This window comes from Musca autumnalis, unplaced genomic scaffold (assembly GCF_047663935.1).
Source record: "Musca autumnalis isolate F117 unplaced genomic scaffold, ASM4766393v1 scaffold_1, whole genome shotgun sequence".
Taxonomy (NCBI): domain Eukaryota; kingdom Metazoa; phylum Arthropoda; class Insecta; order Diptera; family Muscidae; genus Musca; species Musca autumnalis.
This window is the reverse complement of record NW_027411644.1, coordinates 162,474,073-162,498,123: the sequence shown is the minus strand read 5'-3', so window position 1 is coordinate 162,498,123 and position 24,051 is coordinate 162,474,073. Positions and strand designations below refer to the sequence as shown.

Genomic DNA, 24,051 nt, shown 5'->3' with positions numbered 1-24,051 from the left:
AAAATTGTACCAAATTTAGTACAATTTAGTACTTTTTTCCCATAGGTCCGAATTTCCAAACCTACCTCTATCCAGCACTCCAAAAGTAATCTTAATTTCGAATTTGAGGATTCCAAATGTATCTGATCACCCAAATCCAAATTGTACCAAATTTGGTACCATTTAGTACTTTTCGTTGCCATAAGTACGAATTTCCAAAAGTATCCCAATCCCACACTCCAATAGTAATCTTAATTCCAAATTTCACTATTCCAGCTCTATCCGATCACTTAAATTCATATTGTACCAAATTTGGTACCATTTAGTACTTTTCGTACCCAAAAGTACGAATTTCCAAAATACCTCTATCCTACACCCCGACTGTTATCCTAATTCTAAATTTCAGGATTCCAGCTGAATCCGTTCCCCCAAATCCAAATTGTACCTTATTTGGTACTATTTAGTACCTTTCGTAGCCATATGTACGAATTTCGAAAACTACCTCCATATCTCAAACCTATGCTCCAACAGTAATAGTAATTCCAAATTTCAGAATTCCAACTTTATAGGATCGCCCAAATTCAAATTGTACCAAATTTAGTACCATTTAGTACTATTCGTACACATGAGTACACGTTTTCAAAGCCACCTCCTTTATCAACTCATCTTCTAAACCTTGATTTTCATTCCAAATTTCAAGATTTTAGCTCTATCCGTTCACGTAATACCAAATAGTACTAAATCTAGTAACTTTTAGTACTTTTCGTACACTTATAGTTCGAATTTCCAAAAACCATTTGGTACACCTTTCTAACTCTCCATCAGTGAACCTCATTCCAAATTTCAGAATTCTAGCTCTTCGCGTTTGCCTAATACAAAGGGTACCATATTTAGTACCTTTTAGTACTTTTAGTACAGTTCTAGTTCGAATTTCCAAAAATCCAGCCTTATCTGACACCTTCGGACCAAGAGTGACCCTCACCCAAAATTTCAAGATTCTAGCTTTAGCCGTTTAGTCTGGGCGTTGATTATCAGTCAGTCAGTCAGTGAGTCAGTGAATCAGTGAGTCAGTGAGTCATCATTACTGAACTCTTTTATAAGTATAGATAGAAGACCAGAAATACCATAAAAACTCTCTGTAACTTATTGAGTGTTTTTCATATAGAAATCCAATTCATTTGGAGAACCAGTGAGTCTTGGTATAGAATACCAAAAAGTTTTTTCAGGTTTTCTATCTGTAGCATATCTTCCTAAAATATGTCTATAGGAAGAATGTCTTTTTATATAAAACCACGAAGCCTTCATATAGCAGACTAGACGGTTTTCATACAGAGGACCAGTATTGGAATTCTGTAACTCATTGTTTGAATAACCGATAAAAATCGGAAAAATTAAAACTCAAAATTATAAATTAAAAGTATCAATAAAAGGTGAATTAGCGACAACTTTTTTTATACCCTACAGCACTATGTGGAAAGGGTATTTATAAGTTTGTTTTGGTAAAAATTCATGTAGCACCGCGAAATATTCGTCGGAGACCCCCAATGTGGTATACCAATCTTCATATCTCGGCGAGATAAAGCGATTTTGAGATGTGTGTCCGTCCGTCCGTGTGTCCGTTGTCCATTATAAATTGTAATCAAACTCCAGGCCGCAATTATGGACTGATCGTCACGAAATTTGGTATGGAGGTCGGTTTCACATCAGAATAGATCGCTATTTTAATTGGTGATCATCGTGAAATATTTAGCGGGTGAAATGGACCAAAAACATAATTGTTATCCGATTTTTTAGCTGCTCTGTAGGTCGCAATAGTAGTCCGATAGCCTCGAAATTTTAAATAAGGTAATAAGGTAAGAAGCTTGCTATTTGGAGGGTTAAATGGACCACAACTTTTGTGTGAAAATTAGACTACATATGGAAATAGACCTAATGATCTTTCCCCTGATGCAAATTGCAATCACGTGTCTGCTAGATAATGTGCCTACTGCTTAATATATAATGTGTTTTGTGTAGTGAACCACATTTGCATTATTGCAAATTATATGGTGCCCCAACGTTTTAATTGTCCAATTGGATTTTTATACATATGTACATTGCAGCATGGGTCGCTTTGCCACCTTTTTGCAAAACGATTCTCCAGCCAGGTAAAATCAAATTTTCAACGGTGGCAAAGTATCCTTCAGTCAGGATTGCGACATTTTCTGAGTATTTCAGCCATATAAAACTTCTCTACAAGTGGTGTCTTCGGGCACGCCGTTCGCACTCGGAGATAAGCTGTGGGTCCCATATCATTGAGCGAATATGAATCGGGGTACACTCACTCATTGATATGAGAGAAGTCTCCCTTGTCCCTTCTGAGATGTTTGTGAAACAATTATTATATTATTATTTAAGCTTGGTGTGATACTGTACCAGAATCCACAAAGTTATTTCTTACAATAAGTTTATTTGTTCCATAAAGAAATGATGATTTGTGAAAAGCTAATTCCCAGTGGTAAAGGTGTAGGGTATCACATGCTCGGCCCCGTCCGACTATAGCCTTGGCTTACTTGTTTTGGTTGTTAGCTTAACGAAGAATTTCGTTAATTACCGAAATTATAAGCATTTTAATTTTACCGATTTTTTGTCGGAATCGCACTACTGAAGTTCTTTTTTTTTAGAAAACTGAAATGTCTTCTATCAGAAGGATGTCTTCATAAAGAAGAATATCTATCGGAAAAATGCCATTTTATAGAAGACCAGAATGTATTTTTATAAAATACTTAATTACCTTCTTCCTATAGAAGATAAAAAGGTCTTCCTATAGAAGACCAAAAGGTATTTCCATAGAAGACCAAAAGGTCTACCTACAGAAGACCGAAAGGTTTTTCTATAAAAGCCCAAAAGGCCTTTCTATAGAAGATCAAAAGGTCTACCTAGAGAATACCAAAAGGTATTTCCATAGAAGACTAAAATGTCGGACGGTACAATATTTTTCGGGAGTAAGTCCATGCTTCTTGTGATAATGACCCAATAACACAAAGAATCCCTGTCGGCACAAACTAGAGCTACTGATGAGCCCGATGACGTAATAATTGAGTATCCGATTTGACCGAAACTTTGCACATCGTAGAAGGTCTATTTCGGAAAAATTGGGGTACCTTTCTCACAAAAGTTCAAAATGTTCGCTGTAGTTCCATTTAGGGGCTTTTCGAAAATAGTTTTGAAATGTTTACCGAAGGTACTCGTTGTGGTCCTGGGTAAGGCCATGCTAAGTGACAAAATGGTTCATCAGTTCTTTAAAATTCTACGGTCAATATCATTCGGAAATATGATATAAAATACGAAGAAATCGTTTAAATTTATTTTAGGGAAGTTGGAAAAAGAATTTTAAATTTGTTTTTGGCATAATAGCATTGTTAATTCTTTTTTGAGACTCTGTTATTATCGGAAAAATTATGGACTCTTTAAAATACCCATGTTACCAACAAATGCTGGTAATTCCATCGTTAACTAGTTACCCAATCGGACTAGAATGCCCCACTATTTTTTATAGAAAACAAGTGTGTCCCCCTTAAATCTTTTAAATATCACTTAAAATAAATTCCTGTCATTTTTATTGACTTTATGTAAAACGCATTAAACTGAATACCAGATTTTACTTCCTTATACGTTTTTAAACAACGTTACAGCACTTAAGCTTGTTAATTATTTTGTATAAAACTGGGAAACGCACCCATCCATCCATTCATCCACCTTCTCCCTCCCGAAATACCAGCAGACAAAGCACATTTCAATATCGATGCAAGGCTGGACAAATGGACAAGCTGTGGCGTGTGGTAGATGTAGTTAAAATTGAAATTGAAACCAAAGTGGCATCATTTGAAATTCAATACCAAAAAAAAAAAAAAAACAAAAACCAATTTCGAGGTAACATGTGTGCGTGTATGTTTGGAGTTTCAGTTGTGCTGGTAGTTGTTTGTATAGTCAATGGCGGACACCATGATGACGACTATGATGCCGGCATTGATTTGGTGGTGTTGTAAAGCTTTACTTCAATTGTAAATTGTTAACGATAATAAAATTTATTTGTAACTGAACAAGACAATGAAAAGCACTCACTCACTGAATTTGTTTTGGTTCGAAGCCATTCAAACGGAAATTAGAAAGAGATTTGGTCTGATGGTTGGGATGTTGGTTGGTCGGCTGGCCGGCTGGTTGAATCGTTTGCCTGTGTGGTAAAAGTTTTCAATTTTAACGCCATTCATGTAAAAGCCAAAAAACCAACCAAGCACCTGGTTTCAATGTAATTTTGATTGCTTTCTAGCAGCTACCAACCATTCTTTTATCTTGTTGCCGGGATAGTTAGATGGCCAAAAGACTGACGGACCGACCGGTAGGCTGGCGTGTGTTGTTAGTTGTCGTTCTTTTTTTTTTTTTTGGGCCACAATTAAAAATTTGGGCTTAGATTTATTGTTTCGTGTTTTCAATCAATTTGTAAAATATTTTTTTTCAATAAAATGAATAAATTGTTATTTCTTTTCGACTTGTTTTGGCACGACTTCTGTGTTTTGGTTTTGTGAGTGTTTCTTTCCGAACCCCTATCATTAACCAAGTTATTTTTTTTTTAATTAAAATAGGTTTCTAATTCTATTAGTGGCCTGTTTGGTGTGAGTGTTTTGAGATAATTTGTTGTTGCAATGGTTAGTTCGAAGTGATTTGTTGGAGACTTACAATAGAAGCCAATTGATATTTTATTGTTATTGGGAATTATGGTTGTTAACGCTTTATGTAGCTGAGAAATTGAATATAACGAGGTCATATTTTTGTGTTTAATTGTGGAAGTATAGATGTCGTGTTATAACAATATACCATTTAAGACTGTTTTGAACGCTTTACACCTCCCTAGAATGAATTTTCAAAATCCCCCTCCCCCAATCACTCACTAATAGCGTCCCTTATTGGAGATCAATCAGTCACTCACCATCTTATATAGGCTGATAATTGTTTCTCTGTTTACATTTTTAGAGTTTCATGTCAAGTTCCTCTCCACATGCATGTCCATACATGTGCATATTTAAATGTGTTAATTGTTAGTGTATTTTTACTATTTTGACTCCACTAAAACCGACCCAATGTAATTAAGCCAATTGATTAATCTTCACAAACGCCGGAAGCTCTTCTTCTATTTTTAAATGTTGAAATCTATCCGATATGGTGGTCATTTTGTTGTCTACTTTAAAACTGCCAAGCCAAACTTTGTGAATATGATACATAGGTTATGGTGTTTTTTTTTTTAGTTTTAAATGTTGTATATGTTTCAAAAACAGTATTGTTGTTGTTTTGTTGCTAAATATTTTAATTACGTATTTGTTTTCGTGTAGAAATTTTTCGGTTATTAATGATGTTTCATTTTTTAATTGAATAAATGAAAAAACAACACTAATGAAATTGAAAGTAAGGTGTTAATCTATACATAATTGTATCTGTAGGCTAGTTTTTTTTAATTAATTTGAGTCCAGATGAGCTCTGTATCCGTAGCGTTTTTGTTTTTTTTTTTTTGTATTTATAAACAAAATATTTTCTCTTACTCTTACTCTTTTCGAAGTTTCAGTAATCATTTGATCTTCAGATATGTAGGCGATTACCCTACAGATCATAGAAATATATGTTTTATTTAAATTATAATTTTAATTACATATATAATTTGTTATGTAATTATGTAGTTTTGATATATGGGTCATATTTTTTGATGTTAGATTATAATATTCATAATAATATACATGTATCAAAAAATATAAAGATTTTAAGTTTGAAAATATTTGAAAACACGCGTGCTTTGTCTTGACCTAATTTGGTAGTGTGCTAAAATATAAATTAGTTTTGGGTTTTTATCCCCTTTTCCAGTGAATATTGAAAAAAAAAAACAATTTTAAAATCCAACAGATGTTAGATAAAGGTTATCATATAGTGTGTTGCATACTATTAGGCGCCACGGTAATTATTAAGGAACAATATTATAGTTCGATGGACATATCACTGCGCTTAGTACACAAACTCTTTCAAACTTGAGACCAATTTTTATTATATGCCTAATTAGTTCCTTCAACACCAGTAAACCATCGCACAGTAGTACAAGGACACAAACAAGATTTTGAGAGAAAAAATTGTATAAGTACGACCATAATTTGCTTTAGCCCCTTATAAGGTTGCCATATAAAAATATTTTCACGTTCTTTTATAGCACACTTACAAAGGTACTGCCCGATTATTGGCATTTTTACTGATTTAGACACATTTTTAATCGACTTTGCTATAATTTTTTAATTTGAGTTATAAATAAATAGAAGAATGTCATCATACAAATAATCGTCAATATATATCAATGTTTTGGTACAGTCCTACGACCTATGTATATACGATCCAACTTTAATACTTCAACAATTTTACCCATACATTCTGCGTTTCGTTACCCCATAAAAGTGGATTTTATATTTATTTAAGCTTGTACGCACTTAATATAACGGGACACTTGATATATGGAATACTTTCTAAACAAGGGAGTTTTTTTATACACTGAGACCGAGACCGAGACCGCCATCTACTTCCAATATAAGGTCAATCCGATAGATCTGATTTCGGCTTCACTGGAACGTCTCCATGTTTTCTTTGGTCTTCCAAGCCCTTCTTCCTTCAGGGCTGAACGGATCACATCGTAGACCTCGTTTTGTGATTTTGTTTTCATCACGTTATAAGATGCCGCATCCATTAGCCAAAATATGCTTAGAATCTAGGGAAGACAGCAATTAATGAAAACATTTAATCGTTTCGTAACGCCGCACAGTGGTTTAGAATCGTTTTTTCCCGGTCAAAAGTCTGTAACTTTGAACGGATAGAGATATTTTCATAATCATTTTTCTGTTCGATAGATAAAACTTTCACGTTTTCGACACATTAAAATCCACCAAATTCGGTCTAGGAATTCATGGTCAAAGTTACAAATTTGAGTTTTTTTCATATTTTGCATCAAAATATGAGTGTTTTTACGTTTTTCATAAGTTCTAACTATTTGAAAATGTCAAACCCCAATAAAAAAAGCAATAAAAATACAAAAAATAAAAAAAAAACATTGAAGAAACATTTTTTCAAAAAATTTAAATTTGTTTTGAAAAAACATTTTTTCAAATAATTAAAATTTTTTTCTAAATTGAAAAATACTCCTTGGGTTTTCGTAAAACTCGTATAACTCTTATAAAAACTCATATATTAAAAAATGTCCATTTGTGTGAATAAGCTATAATTTATATGGAAAACGGTATGGAAAAACACACATTTTTACACATGTAATTACAAAATATTAAAAAAAGTGTTAAACGGAGGGTACAGGACGGGTACAAAAGTATATGGACTGAAAGAGGACACTCTCGGGCATAATTCTATCAAAACGGAACTTTGTTCCAAGCTGTTCCCTAAAAGTTTTAGTCCACTAAACTTCGAATTTCTCTAAAATTTCCTACCTACCTAACAAAAAAACAATGAACATGATATCTGTTTCTAAGAAAAAGCTGTTTCTTACTCCAGATATTTTCAAAAATTACGTATTTTCCAAACAAAATTGGGAAACAGTTTTCGTCTTTAGGAGCACGCCACGCCCACCCCTTCCACTATTTTGATCTAATTTTTTGCTTTCATTTTGTTTACTATCGAATCCCATATAGAAATTAACAAGCGGTGACGACAAAAAATGGGGGTTTGGTCAGGAAAATCGATTTCTGAACCACTGTGCGCCGTTGGTGGCTTTCCACGTCGTACATCCATACATCAAGACAGATTTGACACTGACAAAAAGAAGTAGTGGCTCAGTTTGGCAGAGTGTTGTCAGAGTTTGGATCCTGATTCACAGTTTCCGGGACGTGAGCACAGGACAGCGACATACTAAGTGCTCGATAGTATCTGTTTCTTCTTCATCTTCGGACAACCTGCAGTAGTCAGCAGTATCATGTCTTTCTCATTTGCAGCACATTGATCTTATTCTGCAGTGACCCGTTATTATTTCAATCGTTTGTTTCAGGTCAGATTTCTTCATGGATATGTAGTTCTTCGCTTGGAGAGGATGGGCCAAATTGCTTGGATACCTCACTACTAGGTTCATTGTGCCAGATCTAGCTAGTCTTATCCCGATATCCTTGTTCTAACTGCCGTATGAAATGCAACAAGGGTGGCTTTATTGAGTTGTCGGCTTCCATATCGGTTGACTCCCATCCACAATGCGCCAGTTTATCTGCTATACCATTTCCTTCAATTTTGCAATGGCCCGCGACCCAACACAAGGTAACGATTGATTTTGGCTTTTCCACTGCGTTCTTACAGTCCAAAACCGCAGCAGACTTGATAGTATGGGAACTAAGTGATTTAAGGACCGCTTGAATATCCACGTATATCGTCTCCTGTCCAACAATGTCCCTTTTCATGTTGCCTACCTGTTCTGCTGCTTTCTGATTGCAAAGATATCGGCTTGGAAGAAACTAAAATTTTAATTCAACCTGTATGAGAGCCGTATGTTGAGGGTATTGGTGTAGACGCCTGCTCCTGTTCCCGTTTCCATATTGGAGTCATTTGTATATATCTTTATACCGATTGGAATTGTGGGTCCAGGCCTCTCTGTCGGGTATGTGTCCATGTGTATGTGGTCGAAGTGTAGTTGTGGTGATACATAATCACTGATTACCCCCGATCTCAGTGGTAATCCCAATCGTTGTACAATTGCAGAGTGACCATAATCGGAGCTGTGCCATGAATTTATCTCCTTGAACCGGAGTTCACTCTTGGCGGCCAGTTCTTGCACTACAAGATTGAATGGATAAAAATCAAGTAGAGTACAATGAGTCAGGGACGTACGCAGGGGGGGGGGGGCACAGGGGGCCCGCCCCCCCCCCCCCCCCCGAAATGGTTTGGTCGAACAAAATTTGTTAAGCTACTGTAAAAAATTATTACATATTTTCTTTCTCATAAACATTTTTTAATGATTGGAGATTTAAAATAAAATGAAAACTTATACGAAAACTTATATTTTTCTGAAGTTTCTGTTCAGAAAATGAGCACCATTAAGAAGTTTTTTAAGAAAATTTTTCAATTTTTTTGTTTGAACCTATACTTTTTTGGAGAGAAACTTCTAATGGTTTCTGAATTAATTCTTCATGTCATATCAATTGACTATTATATACGACTTCTGTAATGGATATACTTCATGTTTGTTATGTCATATTCGAGCTATATAGAGGTATCGAGGCATCACACTCAATGGAAGTGCATAAAAAATGTATATTGGACACAATTTATTAAGGGTTTTCCGTGGACAATATCTTAAAAGCCAATTAGAAATTTGTCTCAGAGGCTTGACACAAAATTTTGTTTTGCAATGTTTGACAAATTGTTTGCCAGAAAGTAGGGGAAAAAATTACGTAAAATGAATTTGTTTACGTCAACAGCAGCTAAAATCTGCTATATTTAGCAAATCCACTTGAATGTTTTCCCGATCATGAACTAACTCTGTCCAACATTTTTAAGGTAGTCGTGTGCAAATAACTTCTACCGAGGATTTTATGAAAGTACAGACCCAAACGACAAAAACACTATTTTGGGTATTCTTCTGTCAGATCTAGCTAAGATTTTATGTTCTCATTTTAAAATGGCTAAATATTGAATCGGGGCTACATCTCGGAAACCAATTCGAAATTAGTTTTGACCTTTTTAGCAAACTTATAGATAAGGGAACAAAGAAAATAGGAAATACAAAAAATCGACTCGAAAAACTGCATTAGCGCTATAAGATGTATGCAATATCTAAAAGTACCACAGATTTGCTATAGTTTGCACCATATCTCCCAAACTTTCAAATTTGTCGTAATGATACCTTTGAAAAAAAAAAAAACATTCGCTTGAATGTGATACACAATTCATCTAAACATGCCTTTGTCTAATGTCTCTATCACGGTGTATCTTGAATATTTTTCCACGATCATGTAATAAATCTATCAATAATTCACCACTAATTGCCAAATATGAGAAAAATCTATTCGTGTCAACGGTGTTTGATATACATGATGTAAAAAGAGTGACATAAAATACTGCTGAAACAACATGAAGGAAGCATTTTACATCTTCAGAATGTTGCAATGAATTGTTAAGCGCACTTTTTGGAAGATTTTCTGTAAAGGTAACATGGTTCAACTCACAATGGTTTAGCAGCTATTGACTAGAATTTCAGAAATTATATGAATTTTCTATATTTAGTCGATTTTTTGTATGACATATATGTAAGTTCTGTTGCCTGAGGGCAGGCTACAATATTGCTAAAGACGGGAAAACAAATAATGCGAAAAGGGTCGTTTTAAACGTTCAACATAAATGCTGTTTAAAAACTATTCGAGGATACTTTGGACATTTTTCTTGTTGACTATTGTAGTCTTGTTTACTGCGATATCCTACTTTTCGTGGGCAAGTCCAAGCTTCCTGACAAAGCTCAAAATACTACGGTGATCAACTAAAATGGCTTGTGATGGGGTAACTATTGAAAGGATAAGATCAATTTCCAAAAATGACTTTGTCGCTCCATTTCTACAGGTATTTCTCCGAAAAATTTTAACACTTCTGCGCTTTGATCTAAATTAATTTTTTTAGCAAATCGTATGCATGTATTCCGAACTTCCACAATCGTTAAGATAAATATCCCAAAACTTTCGATATTTTTATTAGCAAATTTTCGTCCAGATAGGCCATAACATTCTAAAAGCTCCTGAATACATATTTGTTGGGGAAAACACAGGCTGAGAGCACATATCTTTTTTTCCATTTTTTTCAGAAATCAAAATTAACGATTTTTTTGTTCGTTTCCAACCAATTACAAGTTATGATAAATACGTATAAAACTCTTTTGTACAAGAGTGATCCTTCTTGATTAATTTGCTTAATATTAGCGAATAATTATGTGGGGTTCTTTAAGGTTATATTGTTATATGTCAAATTTATATAACATTTTAAACAATACATTTAATTTAAGAAATATTTAAATTCTAGTTCCAATAAGTTGCAAGAACTGAGTCCAGCAAAGTGTTTAATGTCATCGAGTCCAAAAAAGTCAACTCGTAAAATGAAAAAAAATAATGCATCTTCTATAACAGCTGGAACAACAATCATGGAATTTTTTCCACTTAAAGTGTTTTGTCACGATTTAGCTAAGAGTTTGCCGAATGATTTGACATAGCCCAAACATGAGTTTTGTATTCTCAAACAGTACTGCGAGAAGGATCTATGAGTCGTAGTCGATTTTAAATTTCTGAAGTTTTTAATTGTCTTGTACAGACTCTATCACTTCTAGTAAAGAAGAAAATTTGGCGTTTTTACGACAAAAAATAATATTTTATTCTTAGATTATCGACACAATATCTAGATATAGAAGTCCAAGCTGCACTTGCGGATTCGAGTTATTCTTCTTTTTCGAGGTATACCTTCCAACACATTTAACCCGTGTATAAATTAATTTTTCCTACTCGCGAATAGAGTTATATAGGGATCGGATTAAAAGAATACCCAAAATCTAATCTAAGATCTTCGAAATACTGAAAATCGTGCGATATCAAAAACTATTGCAATCCTCTGCGGTTGTACAATTAAAAACTTTGATGTGGTTTTTATACCCTACACCACTATGTGGGGAGGGTATTATAAGTTGGTTTTGGCCAAAAAGTTTGTAACGCATCGAAATAATGGTCGTAGACCCATACTTATATATACCAAAATTAATATCTCGACGAGCTGAGTCGATCTGGCTATGTGTGTCCGTCCGTCAGTCCGTCCGTCCGTCAGTCCGTCCGTCCGTCTGTCCATCTAAACCTTGTAATCACGCTACAGGTCGCAATTTTGATCGGATCGTCACCAAATTTGATGAGGGTCCCGGAGGGGAAGAAGCCTGTTGATTTTGGTGATGGTCGGATAATATTCAGAGGTCGAAATTTATTTGGGGAAAAAGTCAACGTTTTATTTCAAAGCGAATATCTCCGTATCTATAAGGGGTATATCAAAATGAAAGTAGAAAATATCACCTTTGCAACGAAGTAACGTAGGTTGTCGTAGGTGGTCAAACAATGAAGATATCGCAATAGCCGGTAATAAAACACAACTTTTCATTTTTGCGATTTTAATAATAATGACGAATATGACAGCGTTGGTTGGGGACCTTCCAAAAGCAAAGTCCGACTATGAAAGTAGAAAAATCCCATCTTTACAATGATGTAAAGCATGTTGGCGTAAGTGGCCAAATAACGGAGATATCGCAATAGTCGGTAATACATCCTACTTTTTAATTTTTTGTAATCACTCTACACGTCGTAATTTTGATTGGATCGTCACGAAATGTTGGGTGTTAATGGGTGTCCCACAGAAGAATAAACCTATTGATTTTGGTAATGGTCGGATGTTATTCAGGGGTCGGAATGTGATGGTTGATGGTTGGCGTACATCCCACTTTTCCATTTTTTTATTTGAGTTATTCTGACGATGCAAAGGCGCTAAACTATTGGTGTAGGGTATCACATAGTCGGCCCCGACCCGACTATAGCCTTGGCTTACTTGTTTTCAATTCTATATATCCGAGAACTTATGTATATTTTATACTCTGTACAAAAATAAAATTGTACCCTAAATACTACTGAATTTATGTACTTTGTGTCAATATATCGTATAAAATCAACTTACAAACCCTTTAAAATAGATTTACGTAACGCTAAATAACATTTCAAATTTTCATGATTTTTGCTCAAGTTGGGCCCCCCCCCCGAAATGAAATCCTGCGTACGTCCCTGCAATGAGTGGTGCTCTTCATGGCACAGGTGATGCCATGCTGCCTCCCCTTGGACTTTGTTTGGATTGTGGAGATACGATGTTTTACTCAAAGCATTTCACCACACCATTAGAATTGGGCTTACTATCAAAATCCTATTGATGACCTGTGGTCTCAGTTCCCAACTCTTTCCATTGGAATTCTTTCTTGCATGAGTATAGAGCTATTAGACCTCCCTTGGCAAGTTCTTTGAAATCCCTTATCCACTTTAATTGAGGTCCAGATTAATACCGATGTACTTGACTTCTAAGCGAGCCCCCAGCTGACTCCATCAAGCGTTGGTAGGGTGAATGACTTGACTTTCCTCTTAATCGTATACAGAACCAGCTCTGCCTTTCATGGGTTCATTGCAAGATAATTGTTGTGCGCACATCTCGATAGTATGACTAGAACTGTTTGAATGAGTTCCGATAGTGTCGTCAGCGTAAGCGATCATTTTAATTCGTAGCTTATCAAAATCCCTAAGTATTTGGTTTATCACTAGAAGCCACAGTGGTGGCCATAGAAAGGCATCTGGTGATGTGCACCTGCTGCTATGTATTCCGTCAATCAAGTTGATCAGTGTGGATGAAGTCAAGCCTAACGTTATTAAAGGCACCTTTTACGTCAAGTTATGCTGCTAGCGTGTTGTTTGAGCCTTCCATATTTCTCTCGATAATTTTTACGGCCACATTTAGCGTTGTTTCTACCGATTTGTCTTTGATAGAAGCATGTTGGGTGGAACTTATAACAGTATTCGAAAACTTGACCCTGATTCCAAGTTCGAGCAGCCTTTCTAAGGTTTTTAATAGGAAGAAAGACTGAACTGCCATTAACCTTTTGGAAGTGTATAAATTGACACATACAATCTCTGAACATATGTAGCTTATTTTTGGACCACTTATGATCCCTCGAGAGCACTCATATCTCCAGTGGTCTGGTAGCGTACAGTTGGACACTTGGGTGCTCTCTAGACCAGAGTTCATGTGATACCTTCCCGTAATCTGGCTACGTCCTTAACTCATTCTATCGACTAACTAAAGCAGATCCCAAGATGTGCGTTTAGCTTTCATAATTTCGCTGTGGACAACTTGGATTTATTAACTTTGTTATATAGACTTCTGCAGATCTTACTGAGACTAGCAAGATCCTTTGACCACTAAACCGGCTGACTTCTCCTACCTGAAGGAGTTAGCCTCATAACAGAACCCGTGTCGCATGCTTTAGTGCAATGTCAGCCTCAGGGCTAGTAGGTGTTTAGCCGCTATTGTGGTACAGTGCGATCCAGTTTTCTATGGATTCCTTGGCGGTCTTTGCCGAATGCCTTCGATAGAGCTTGGAAAAGGATCACTCATTACTTTCCAGTCAATAATGAGAGATTCGTCTTTATTTATAAGGCTTACATCGATAACCTCCCCACTGATGTACTTTGAAAAGTGTACTCATTACCCATGTTACATATTTTAAGACTATGTCTAAAATAAACTGGAATACAAACTCATCTCTGGTATTTGTGTCTCTGTTGCCCCAATAAAAATGGTAGCATTGACATCACATCCTAGTATTGCGAGGCACGAGCTCTCCCATCTCCCTAACGAAACCCTCCACATCTTAGCCTGGTGGGTCAGGGCTTTCAAACGGCATGTACGTGGATGAGAGGATGGTAGCCTTGCGAAAGCTGCAACCTTATTTTTGTATAGATGGGGTTCTTAGGGTTCGTAAACTTCGGACTGCGTAAGGGCTAGTAGGTGTTCAGCAGCAGCCACTTTACGGTTTATCTGCATTATTCGAAGTGGTTGCTGCTGTCGTTCTTTTACTGTTTTACGGAACCTCATCCATCCTAGCCCAAATTGCATTGCCCTCATGAGTACTTAAACACTCCGGCCCCTTTGTATCTATTGACACCTTGATGACAAGACTCCCGTTCTCCGGACTGTGTCTCACCAGTTTCCAAGAGCTAGTCTGGGGATTGGGATTCTGCCTACTGAGAATCGATTTACAACGGGTAAAAATAGAATTGAAAATGTTATTCTCAAATTAAAATGTTTTAGTATGTTTTGTTTTTATTTTTTTAGGATATTGACCAAAACAAATTGAATAGGCCTACAAGTGTAAAAATTTATACCTTAATTTTGTGGTGTGCCCAACCTGGACACCTTTATGAATAAGTTAAATAACTCCCTCATAGATAAACTTTTACAACAATCATACAGATATAAAGAAATGTCTTCTAAATGAAATACTAATGCCAGCCATAAAGGGTATTTCCGATTTTATGGTTATGATTTATTGAACCCCCCATTTTTCAAATGACATTTCCCAGCAACCAACTTTGTAATGAGGTCAAACGAACAAAATTGGAGCAATTAAACAATATTTGTTGTTATAAAAATAAACAGAACTATGAGTTTATCAATATGTTTGTACAGATTTCCCTTATCAATGCACTGAACTCTGTGTCGAAAACCAGTCGATTTATTTGTCACCACTGCCGGGTACCCTTTTGTAAACGAAACGAAACACAGAATAAAACAAACAAAACAAAATGGGTAATAAATATTTGTTTTTTATTTAGTTTTGTTTCTATTGCTTGCATTCAATTATCTAAACAAAACTTTTCTCACTGCATTTTATGGATTGTTTTTTTCTGGTGGTGTTATTATTTTCCAATACATACAAAATTGGGGGGTGCTATCTATACATATACACATTTGACACTGGTTGTCCATAACAACTTGATGACCTTTTTATAGACGCTTTTCTAGTATGGTTGTACTTTTTATGTATGTGTAATTTTATATAGGAACATAAATAATTAATGAGTGAATAAATGAATGATTTTGGAATTGAATACAATAAAAAATATTTTTTTTCTAATAAACAATATATGGAATTCTAATCGAATTGGATCGGGGGATGTTTTGACAAAATATGGGTAAATCAATTTTCATGTGATTGGAGTTCCTCAAATCGGGTGGCAGCTTTATATGTACTTTGTGTATATAAGACCTGGGGCTCAATTCTTGTTCTATGAAAATTTGAAATGAAAATTTTTTTTCCCTCAAACTGAAAATTGTCGCAAGTAAAATTACCCAATGTCAATTTGGACTAAGACGACTCGATACCAAATTCGTGCGAATTGCTACCAAACCCCCGTAATTGTAGGTATTTTTTGTTTGATTAAAAACACGTATGATTTTGCTTTTCAATCGCCATAGAGAAACATGCGACCATTAATTTCCACCTCCCATATATAGTATTTTCCCAGCGACTTTTCAAATCAACCCATTTTCCTGCGTATTTTAATTTTGCAAAACCATATCTTGCCACCTTTTTTGAGCATATTAAAAATTCCAATTTTCTTTGCTTAGCTCAGAAAAAAAGTGAAATCCCATTTATGGCGTTCCACATAAATTTCCTCTAAAATATGAAATGTTATGTGTCTATGCACACTTTCATTTCCTCAAGAGTGTTGCTTGCTCCGACTACAGGCACCATCCAATCATCAGCATAACAGAAATCCCAATACCAGACCACGACCACCAATGCAATCAGACCAACCCATTTCCTTATGTAGACAATCTGTAGTTGTTTGTTATAGTATCGACAAACCAGCATCCAGCTTTTCCATATCAATCCCTGGATATTTGATGGAGATGGTGATGATCATGACGCCATTCATTCAGCCATCTATCCATCCATGTGTGATGTGCTGCTGCAACAAGGAATGATTGATATGCGGTGATTTTTTGCCTATTTGCTACATATGAGTATATGTATGTATGTAAGTGTGTGTGGGTTTTTTAATATTTCACACAAAACTTGAATATTGAAACCCCAAGATGTTTCACATTATAAAATAATGGAAACCAGGGAATGCTTCAAATTTTTTATGATGAATTTCAAATAATAAAAAAACAATCATTGTGGGTGAGGAAATTCACAAGAAACCAAATAATAAATTTTCAAAATTATGGGCCACATGAAAAGGGGTTGGGAAACACCCCTGCACCAGATTTGTTTGAAATATAAAGTGAACAATGTAAAGAAGGAACTCCATTTAATCATGTTCAAATTTGTTGAAATATAACAAATCCCTCTCATATTTCTAAAAACCAAATATATTATGGACATTTGTTACCTTTGCTCTTGGTACCATTTTTTCTAGTTTTGTTTTGTTTCAGATTAACATTATTTTTCACATCTGAGTTTTGACCCAATATGGGTGTGAATTACATTCCATCATTTTTTGTGTGCATTTTTTTGGTCTTGGTTTTAATTAAAAATGCATGACATGTGCATTTTAATTCATGGCATCTCTTTAGTGTCGACCAAACGGAAGTCTCACATACACACATAGACACGCGCACATTGAAAACGAAATGTAAACCCAACATTAGCATCACTCTTTATGTTTTATTAATGTTTTGGTTTTAGTTTTGTATGGAATGTGGTTTGGTAGTTGTCGTAAATTACCCACAGTTGCCTCATTTTTAGTAACCTTCAACACCAGCGGTGGTAGCATCACTTCCACTTTCCGTCAACAAACAGAAAAAAAACTTGCACAGCAAAACCTTGCCACCATTATCCACATAACGGATGAATAAAATGTTGCTAAAAATTCGCGGACAAATTTTGCGGTTCTATGTATGTTGTTTGGCCTTTGTATGTCGTTCTGATATTGTTGTGGAAAAATAAATTATAATATTTAAAATAAAGCAAAGAAGGGGACGGCAATGGTCGACATATCTGACCACTACAACTATAGCGACAAGAATTCATTATATGATCGATAAAGTACATGGTGGGGTAGGTTAGGTTTAAGGTTACGCAGCCTCCAAAACAGCGGCCTCTTCACATTGGTGAGAAGATTTAATGATGATTGCTTGATGAATTTGAAGAAATTACTATTGGGACAGAAGAGACTTTAAGTGTGTTTGTTGCCTCAGCTTAGACGAGCAAGATTTCTGCGAAGAACTTGGTTTCTGCGAAGATGCACTGACTAAAGGTATTATTACGAAAGTAACAGTTTGTTAATTTATATGAATTTGGGTTAATTTAAAAAATTGTTTTGTAGCGTAAATTTTAATTAAGCAGTTACTTTATTTGTATTAGTTTTATAACAACAACTACTGTATAGAATTTTCTACAATCATTATTGCTTAGTCTCACTCAATTCATCTTGTTTATTTTGTTTTTGTTTATGTTTTACTCTCTCCCATATTTTTTTTGGTCATTTAGTTTTAGCTTAATTATTCTTCTATGTTATGGCGTCATTCCTTATTACCCCTTATACTCTCTCATATTCATTACCATTTCCCCATATGTTGTTTACATTCATCGTCTTTACGAATCGATTGCCATTTTGCTTGGTCATTGTAGAACATTCTAGATTGAGGATGGTAGAACAGTCCATGCATCAGGGAGCGAGTATAGATACGGAGCTAGTAGTAGCAGTTGGGTAAGTAAAATGTGATTCAAACCGCGAATCCGTCAGCTGAGTAAAGCAAAGAATAACCTATTTAAAGTAAAGCTGTGTGCTTAATATAGTTAAGCTGAGTTCTTAGTAAAGTAAAGTCTAGTGTGAATAAGTGAAGTAACGTTAATAAGTTATGGTAGGAATAAAACAACGTCTATCGTAACAGTATTTCTCTTCAGTGGTACTCTTCTTACTATTATCGCCAACGAGACATACGAAACAGGCCGATTGATCGATGCAGACACTGTCTACTTCTTTGCCTCAACCTCGACCTCATCCTCTTCAAAATTGTGGTCTTCGGTTGCTCAATAGCGCACTTACGGCCTTTGAAGAGGTCTACGTTTCATCTCTTCGCGTTTGAAACATTGATGGGTGATTTCTCCCTGCCTACCATCTGTTTCACCTCCATTACCCTGAGGATCTCAGCGAAGACTGTTACGTAGCCGCATTGGTCTAAGGCTTGCCTTTGGCATTAAGCGTCGAATGGCGTTGGTTTCTGGTGGCCCATTTTTCAACCTTCCCAGGTTGCGGTTGTGTCATAACCTTCCAATCAGCCCTGACACTGGAACGAGAGGTTACCACAGTCGTCACCTTTATAAGGATCTTTGTAGCAAGATGAGCATTTAGAACTTCATCATTAACTTTAGGTGCGTTCATATCAGCTGTAATTCCTGTTCAGTGATGTTCTTGGATTTTGGTTGGCGCGCTTCGTTACGATCTGTTGTCGTTATTCTGCTTGGTATTTTCGGAGGTCTGAGGTATCAGCGCACCATCCGCCATTTTGATGGATGATTTTCCTTTACCAACTTACTCCTCCTCCTGCCTAAGAAGCAATGGCGGGTTTATGTGGCGCTAACAAGTCCGATCCAGCATCCTTTCCCATGACTTGAAATAAAGTATCGTAACTAAAGGTGGAAACATTGATCACTGTTGTGTCTGTAGGTTCCTTTTCTTCCGTCAGTGATAACTTTTCCCTACAATTTTAGTGTGACTTCCTCGTCCATGAGGTTGAGCAGAGTCCTGATCTGTCTCTTTAGACCGTCGTCGAGTTTAGGAGTATCGTACCCGGTTTTACACCTCGCAAATCCCACAAAGATGAAGTCTTTATCATACGTCAAATCCAAAATAAATAGTTGGACTAAATCGACGTTTTTTGATAAGGTCTGAAATATAGCGTGTTTGGTGCAGCAAATACGTCAAATCGGCCGAAAATATATATGGGAGCTATATCCAAATCTGAACCGATTTCGATGTAATCTGGCATATTTATTTTTAGACCGAATTCAGTCACACATTCCATATTTCATCGAAATCAAACATACATATATAGCGTGTTTGGTGCAGCAAATACCTGCAATCGGGCGAAAATATATGTATATGGGGGCTATATCCAAATCTTATGGCTACAACTTAAATTATATTCCCCAATTTTCAGCTGAATCGGACAAAAAATGGACGGACGGACATGCATAAATCGACTCAGAAAGTGATTATATGTATATCCCGAAAGGAACTATGGGTATATTTTCGTTTCCTTTTGTATGTTATATACAAATGCACAAAGACATAATACCCCTTACCACGGTGTGGTGTAGGGTATAAAAACATATCTTATATTACAGTTAGGGGGTTTTCAATATGAACACATGTCGTGTTTTTATTTTACTCTGCTGTCTGCTGGATTTTATCATGCGAACAGGGTCCTTTAAACGCTTACATGTGCAGAGCAAATGGTTTTTTATTGTTAACAAAAACACACAACCCTAGCATTTGTAGTCAATACTTTGTAAGTACTCAATACTTTTTAAGTAGTGCCTCTATATGACGTTAGTAATATTTTATCCAAACTTAGTTTAAGTTCGAATATGATGTCGTTCAGATACTTCCCCCCACAAAAGTTCGAATATGTGGAAAAATTGTGCTCACGATAACTCTTGAAGCGAGTAACCGATTTGGTCCATACTTTGCACATCGTGAAATTTCTACCTGACATAGATGAGATTCCAATATGGACTCTATTGGTCCACAACTTCGGGTCCCTCCCACACTAAATTTCAAATCATTTTGCTTCTTTTTGTAACAACTTGTATTCGCTGCCTCCATTACTACAGTACACATTTTTTCAGGGAAAAGTCCATACTTCATGAAAAAATAGTCCGAAAGGTTTAAAATACCTCTATGGCACCATGTGCAGTGGCTGGAGCGCACGATAACTCTCGAACTAATCAGCGAAATCGGTTCAAAATTTGGGCTTCGAATCCCTTAGGTTTTTGTTGTACGAGGGTACATGTTTTTTCAGGGTCAAGTCCTTACCTCAAAAAAGCCTGCCGGCACCAACTAAACTGGTCCAAACGTTGTACATCGTATTATATAGACGTCAGAAGTATTGTGTGTTTCCAAGGCTGAGGGTATATCTCTGTCGGTCAAGCCGACTGAGCCGACTTTTTAGCAATTAATTTAAGATAATTTTTAGCAATTACAATTTTATTTAATTTCAAAATATTTTCCTAAAGATTTTCAATTAACTTTAATAAAATCGCCTCCTATCTAAGCCTTAATATCATCAAACAATTGATTTATTTAATTAAATGTCAAGATTAGCACTTTAATTTCCAATTACTATCCCCTTTTTTATGTCACTCCAAACCTTCTCCTAGGCTGCTGGCATAATATTTGTCATATACTTAATTTATTGAAAATTCCAACCTCAAAACACACCCAAATTGATGACGACAAAAAAATTACACAGTTTGCATGTCAAAAAGTCTTATTGGAGTAATTTGTTGTTTCATTGACTGCGAAATTTGCAATTTAGGCAATGAAAATGCATTTCGAACGAATGAACACAATGAAGTTCATTTCGGGCACATGCAATGCGAATGAATGTAAAGCTTCTCCACGCCGTTACCACATCTCATACATACTATATATAAATTAATTTGTATGTTCTATTTTGTCATTTATATTTAAATTTTTGATATTATAGGCATGTTTTAGTTTGGCTTTGTGTATTTATGAAAATTGCTGAAATAATAGGATGGAACGGGATGCAAGAATATTATTACCATTTACATTACATACTATCAAGTAACATGCCTCACAGCAGCCGAATTTTGAAACAAAAAAATTAAAAAAAAAATATTTTAACCGAAGTTATAGAATCTAATATTTTAATTCTTTTCTAATCACCCTAATATTATTTGTCGTAATTTCTAATACACACACAAACATACATACATATATCACAAAATTTGCAATTATTTACATTTATTTGTCAGATTAGTATCGTTATGGAAAATGTGGAAGGAGAGGAGGTTGACTGAACCTCCTCTTCTCCATTTATATGCATTGTCTAGTCTACAGCATTTTATCTATTTAGACAGTTGAAATATTACATATGTATGCATATAACTGTGTGTACGTTTGAGGAAAATGCCCATATCGAAGAGTGAGAAGAAAGTCTGTCTGTTGACTCTAAAATATAACAAATGGTTATGGATTAATATGACAAATATTACATGTAATTATAGTTGTTCACAAACTGGACTCTGTCGGAGTAGTTATAAACAAAATATTTACTCATTTATCTGTTTGCTTGTTTTGGCAACAAGCCTTATGTCATCATCATCATCATCGTCACGTGGAGATGCAACAACTTGTGGAACCGTTTGATTATTAGATATTTAATAGATAAAGACCTTTGTATGATACTTATATTTAAATTAATGTTATTGAATTTTTGTTATAATTGGACATTTTTCTTATTAATTCATTTTTATTTATTTTTCAGATTTCATTCCAACTTCGATATTTAAAACGTAAGTAAATAGTCAATAGTGTTTTTATTTTAATGAAGAAAATGTTTAAATACTTCTTAAATATTTTCGGAGGAAGGTTTTGTTTTTGTGAGCAGATATGTTAACCTCAGCCTTTGGCATAACCATATAATGGTTTTATGTTCAGACGAATTCCGTTTTAAACAATTTGGAGTCGATTTAGCCCTGTCCTTCTCCCGGTGCGGATAAACCGAGTTGATCAAGCTTTGGGACTTATAGGCGGACTCCTTCGTGTACCTACCCAACAAAAGTAAACAAATATAATTGAAATGAATAACCGATTTGGTCCAAATTCTGCACACATAATATTTGTTCCAGACACCATCAGCTACCTCCCACGCACTCAATTTTACATTTTTTACAATACAGTAGTGAAGTTTAAGGACATGGCTCGGCTCGTTTTGTATTTGGCGATTTTGCACGTAGTACAATTTCTTCCAAAAGTACATCAAGTTCCAAGAAGATCAATATCGTAAAAAAAAACATTGTTCCACAACATCCCATACGGGACAAGGGAGACTTCTCTCATATCAATGAGTGCACCCCGATTCATATTAGCTCAATGATATGGGACCTACAGTTTATTGCCGAGTCCGAACGGCGTGTCATACGACACCACTTGTAGAGAAGTTTTACATGGCTGAAATACTCAGGAAAAATTTGATGTTGCCTAGTCGGGGAATCGAACCCACGACCTTCTGCGTGCAAGTTGTCTTAAAATTTGTTCGGTCTGAAATCCACACTTCTTGAGATAATGCCCCAAAGCTCCAAAAGGTCATGCCTCAGATCGTTTAAGGTTATGCCTCAGATCGTTTTGATTTTTTTTTTGCAGACGGTTGTCTTAAAATTTGTTCGGGCTGAAATCCACACTTCTTGAGATAATGCCCCAAAGCTCCAAAGAATCCTGCCGAAACCAACTGAAACAGGTCATTGTCTACTAATTCAGACCACTAACTGCCTCATGTTATAGCCATAGCTATTTGCGACAATATTAGAAGCAGAATGATATCCTCAAGTAGCTGATCGGCAGCACTTAGGTACTGTGAAACAATATTAAAATCTGACAAAATGCTCCGCCCTGAGGACTGCAATATGATGCCTCCCCATGACACATGTGGACAATCTTCATGAGCAGGCGAAGATTTTACCGGCGCAACAGCGACAACAAGATGCTTAGGTGTTATCGCTGTGACCATTCCTGCCAAATTCTTTGGACTGGCTTCACTCATCCAGAAACATCAAGAGAGATTTTTACGATCTAGAGAGTGAGGTCCAAAGTTATAAATGGGAACCCCTAGATCAACCTACAGTCTATCAGGAAGGCAGGTTGGGATAGCATTGAAACTGATTCAGTTACACAGACAGTTCAAAGGTGTGTGTGAATGTCGCAGTCGAACGCCTCCTGACACGGCAAACACGAATGGTTTTAGCCCATTTAAGGTCCGGACGATGCAACCACCTCAATTCGTATTGGGCCCGAATTGATAGCACGATACCCACCACATGTCCTGCATATGGATTGGACGCACGATACGCTACATTTGTTTAACTTCCCAGCTAAACCCCTCACCTGTCTTCTGATTCTATATGGACTCAGCTAGTCCAAATTGCAACTGTTGAGAACAATTATTTACGAGTTGAATATTCAGTTTGGGCGAAACTTTACAAACTTAAAATTTTTTCAAAGTTACAATCTAACCCACAAAAGTACAAACATTTCGCTTAAGTACAGATTTAGGGCTGATAGTTTTGCTCAACCGGTACATCGAAGCCAGTCCTTGTGATTCTGATTCTAGTGATATAATATTTAGTGGGTTAGTCCATGCTTCCTGACATAATGATCCAAAAGCCCCGAAAATCCTGCGGTGAACAAATTGATTAATATCGAAAGTAGTGAA

General features: G+C 35.9%; 1 protein-coding gene and 1 long non-coding RNA gene across 3 annotated transcripts in view; one reads left to right on the top strand and one right to left on the bottom strand.

Moving 5' to 3' along the window:
- Positions 1 to 4,521, bottom strand: part of LOC141388664 (uncharacterized) — a 274,677-nt gene extending 270,156 nt beyond the window's left edge. The window contains exon 1 of the long non-coding RNA XR_012408912.1: positions 4,084 to 4,521. This is a non-coding gene — a long non-coding RNA (uncharacterized lncRNA). The remainder of the gene's footprint in view (positions 1 to 4,083) is intronic.
- The window catches only part of kmr (pleckstrin homology domain-containing family A member kramer), a 397,594-nt gene that overhangs the window by 165,217 nt on the left and 208,326 nt on the right, over positions 1 to 24,051 (top strand). For both annotated transcript variants that reach the window (XM_073958769.1, XM_073958765.1), the window contains one exon: positions 22,108 to 22,135. The gene's annotated coding sequence lies outside the window, so the exon portion shown is untranslated. The remainder of the gene's footprint in view (positions 1 to 22,107; positions 22,136 to 24,051) is intronic.